Consider the following 5,020-nt stretch of genomic DNA (forward strand, 5'->3'; position numbering starts at 1 on the left):
AATTCGAACTCGTTAGATTTAAAATCCGAGAGGGCGATCTAGGCAAAACTTAGAGCGTTATCCATCTGAACTACGTTATGGTTTGATCCCATTTTGGGTACGTAGGCATCCTGTAAAATTACTTCAGGTTCAACCACATCAATCTAAAAATAAATCACGCTCAATAATGTTCTGGTCTTAAAGATTGGCCAACCGACTGGACAAATGATTCGTCGCATGGTTTTTCTAACCAGTTGACGTTTGTCAGCCAATTGACATTATAATGCTGCTAGTCAGTTGATGTTGTGCACTCTTAAGCATTATTGATGAACAACTGCTTTAAAGATTGGCCAACCGGCTGGACAAATGATTCGTCGAATGGTTTTTCTAACCAGTTGACGTTTGTCAGCCAATTGACGTTGTGATGCTGCTAACCAGTTGACGTTTGTCAACTAATTGACGTTGACTACTCCTTAGCACTACTGATGAACAGTTGCTTTAGAGGTTAGTCAATTAGTTGGATAAATAGTTCGTCGCATGGATCTTCTACGTGCATAAAACTTGTGTACCGCAATTCTTTTAACCAGTTGACGTTTGTCAGCCAGTTGACGTCATCCACTTTAAACATTACTGATAAACAGTTGTTTGAGAGGTTATTCAACTAGCTAGACAAATAGTTCGTTGCATGGATCTTCTACGTGCATAAAGCTTATGTATCGTGATTCTTTTAGCCAGTTGACGTCATCCATTTCTAAGCATTACTGATAAACAGTTGCCTTAGAAAGTTAGTCAACTAGCTGGACAAATAGTTCATCGCATGGATCTTCTACATGCATAAAGCTTGCGTACCGCGATTCTTTTAACCAGTTGACGTTTGTCAGCCAGTTGACATCATCCACTCTTAAACATTACTGATAAACAATTGTTTTAGAGGTTAGTTAACTAGCTGGACAAATAGTTCGTTGCATGGATCTTCTACGTTCATAAAACTTGCATACCGTGATTCTTTTAGCCAGTTGACGTTTGTCAGCCAATTGACGTCTTCCACTCCTAAGCGTTACTGATAAACAGTTGCTTTAGAGGTTAGCCAACTAGCTAGACAAATAGTTCGTCGTATGGATCTTCTACGTGCATAAAGCTTGGGTACCGCAATTCTGTCAGTCAGTTGACGTTTGTCAGCCAGTTGACGTCATCCACTCCTAAGCGTTACTGATAAACAGTTGCTTTAGAGGTTAGCCAACTAGCTGGACAAATAGTTCGTCGCATGGATCTTCTACGTGCAGAAAGCTTGCGTATCGAGATTCTTTTAACCAGTTGACGTTTGTCAGCAAGTTGACGTCATCCACTCCTAAGCGTTACTGATAAACAATTGCTTTAGAGGTTAGTCAACTAACTGGACAAATAGTTCGTCGCATGGATCTTCTACGTGCATAAAGCTTGCGTACCGCGATTCTTTTGGCCAGTTGACGTTTGTCAGTCAGTTGACGTCATCCACTCCTAAGTGTTACTGATAAACAGTTGCTTTAGAGAACCTCCGGCAGATACACCAAAGACATTTATCTGATGGTTTGATGCCCGTTCCAGAAGTAGTAGTTCCCAAGGAGGCAGATATTATTTACAATGGGAGCAAGCAAAGAAACTTTGTTGTTAAGACTAAGGTCAAACAATCTACTGCTTCCAGTAGAACAGAGGAGACTGATAATAAACCAATCATTATCCTTTCTCACAATGGACAAGACGAACAAACAGCCCACAAGCAGTTTCATATCCGTGAATGCCTAAAAGGACCAGTAATCAAAACCTTGAAGAAGTCAAATCATGCCATGGCCATGGTTCTCTGATGTCAGCCAGCATTGGTTGTGCCAAACTTGCAAACAATAATGAAGAAAAAAAAAAAAAACTAAAAATTCCATGCGGACTCAAGAAGCTATGCTGCTTTGCATCTCCAAGGGTAAAAATGGTGGAGAACTAGACACATAGAAATATGTGAGTCTTCAAACTCTGATGGTTGAGGACACATTCATGATGATCCTCTGTCAAATTCATGTGACAAATAAAAAGAAAGCAAAAAAAAAAGGGATAAATACCAGAAAGTAGAGTATATTGAGTTGAGGTCCAACTCAATAGGGTTTGGAGTAAACCAATAAGGACTTTGGCATGCCCTTATACTGAACACGAATGGTGTCAGTAATCATTGCTTGTAGCTGTTGAACGGAAAGTGAGGCAACAGACCCCTGTGGTGGGTCTCGCGTAGCTTTACGTGAACTAGAATAGTCTGCTCGTTGTTCCTCTTCGTGCGGAGCCATGTAGGCTTCAGGGGTGAATCCTGGAGGATGTGAGGGTCCAGCACTCGACTTATTCTCTTTGTCTTTCTGCTCCAAACGGCTGGCGAGAGTTGCAATTTGAATGTCTTTGTCTTCCATTGCTTTTGTTAACTTGTTGATGGTGTCTACCATCTGAGCAACTTGTTCATCCATCGTTAGCGCTCCAGCTGTCATCACTGCTCTGATGGAGGTGTGAGTTTGCGACGGTGAAGTAATCGATAGAGATCTAGATGATCCTTCGCTTGACTTCGAATCAGATCCAGAATCTGACGAGTCGTCTTTTACCACGTCCGCCCACGATTCTTTCATGGTAAGTGCCGTTTTTGTGGCACGTTTCTTGGAGTGATGCTGGAGAGGCTCCACTAGCTTGATTCCACCAGTTTTTGTCATTGTTCGTGTCACATGATGATCGCGACTAGTAACCTGATCAGATTCAAGATTGGAAGAAAGGATTTTCTTACCTTTCTCAGTAGCGACAGATGCAATAACGTTGACGTTGCGAGATGCCATCGATGCTTTAGGTGATGTTCTTGTAGTTGACTGAAAGATGAGAGGTTGAGATAGTCCCACCGGGCGTGCCAGAAATTTGTCGACAATAAATTTTTACGAATCTACCTCGAGATTCGTGAAATAAGATCGCAAATGATTTTATTGATTTTTTTTTGATGAAAAGTGGATACAGATCTCAGTGTTTCCTTTGATTAACAGTCAAATACAAAATAGTGATGATGTATGTAGCTTTTCTTCTCTCCGGGTTTCGCGCTTTATCGACTGAGAATGATGCTTTGACGTTGGCTTTGCTTTGTATTTAATTTTCTGTAGAGGCTTCTATAGACTTTCTTCTCTCCGGGCTTCGCGCTTTATCGGCTAAGAAGGTTTTCTTGGCTTCCGGAGAAGGGCTTTATGCTTGATCTTCTCTTTAGTTGGAGTCCGGATCTCTGAAGAACCTTGCTTTGTCTCTGGAGGAGGGCTTGAGAGCTTCTTCTTCTCTAGAAGGAGAGCTTTTGTCTTCTGAGAGAAAGTGATCCAGTCCCCTCTCCATGAGAGAGGTTCTTGTATTTATAAACTTAAAATAATTTAGCTTTCCAATTATACCCCAACTTAAATAGGCTTAATTGATTTGTTTAAGAGGCTAAATTTGTCCAGATCCCATTTAAGGATTCTATGGATTATTATTGGACCAAACTCATTTATTTAGGTATAAGGCCCAATATTTAATATGTGGATCACTTGATTTAGTTTAGATCATGGGCTTTATCTACGAAAACCCAAACCCAAACATATGAAGCCTGTCCCGATTAATAGATCCCCAATTTAGACTTGTGGGCCTAACTGTGAGATTAAGGACTTTATTTTGACTTATAAAATTTATGAGGGCCTCTTTAAAATTTTGATGCCCACAGTTATATATTTGGTCAAAGCAGAATATAGAGTTCGCGGGGACTACCTTCGACGATTTTGTTTTTAGATGGGACTCTTTATGTAATCAGTGATATTTTTTATTTTTTCTTTGATTTGCTACTTTTTGTTTGTTGTTTGTTCTTGAGGCTCTCTCGGCCTCTCTCTTTGTAGTTCTCCTTCTTTTGTTCAATACATTATACTTTTCAAAAAAAAAAATTAAGGTGCTTATAAGGGGATGTGGGATCGAAATTGAATTTGTTTGACAAAAACGACCTTGATAATATTAAGGTTTAAGTACTAAATTGGGAGCGTTTTTGGTCTTCAAAATTTTGGTGTTAGCAAACATGTATTCCTCACTCTCTCACTATAATGGTGCAAATATGCTGAAATCCCACTAATTATCTTAAAAGAGAAAATACCAAAACGGCATGTACTAGGCCAAAGTTACTGCTCCAGCCTCCACTCCATCCATCCATCCATCCATCTTTTTCTGACATTCTGATGTGTGGTGATGCATGCATAACCACAAATGCTTTTCACTCATATCTTGATGAAGAACATCTATGATTATGTGTGCATCACCACATCAGAATGGTGGAATCGATGTATATTTTTATGTTACTAATCAAAAGTCGTATATCCATTTGGTATTTATTTTTACCAAAATGGGTATTTACAGTGTGATCCAATTTTTTCGCCTTCTTGTGAACCACAAATAAAAGATCATGTTTTCTAAATTACAAAAAGTCCATAACTAAACTTAATTAGGGTTTATTTCAAGTTGAAAATTCAGATCATAGCATCCTATGAATTTTTTTTAAGGAAAATTTATGAATTTAATGTTCTTGTGAGAGAGATCTGTTTTGATAGCAAATAAATACGAGTCCGTTTATTATTCTTGGATAAATATACAATAAAAACAATGTGGTGACTAATGTTGCTGTTTTTTTGAAAAAAAATGGAGATGCTCGTACAAAACGGTTCTTTATTTGATTAATGCTACATATGTCATTGTGACCAAGATTTCTCTTTCGAGTGAATTTGAGTCAGATTGAAGCTGTTATGGGAAAGGATTCTGACTCACATTTGCATCTGTTTATAACTTATTCAGTTGAGTTGTTAAGTGGTGGCGTGGAAAAGCATCTACGGTCGTGTCCACGCCACCACATCAGATTTGTCTCTCGTGTGTCACCCAACACGACTCTTAATATTATTTTGTTTTCCATGTTTCTTGCATGTTACAACTGCCATACGGATTCAATTGATCTGGAATGGACCGATTAAACTTTCAACAAAAATAACTATGTTACTTTTGA

This window comes from Akebia trifoliata, chromosome 8 (assembly GCF_017979445.1).
Source record: "Akebia trifoliata isolate Shusen 1 chromosome 8, ASM1797944v1, whole genome shotgun sequence".
NCBI classification, from domain to species: Eukaryota; Viridiplantae; Streptophyta; class Magnoliopsida; order Ranunculales; family Lardizabalaceae; genus Akebia; species Akebia trifoliata.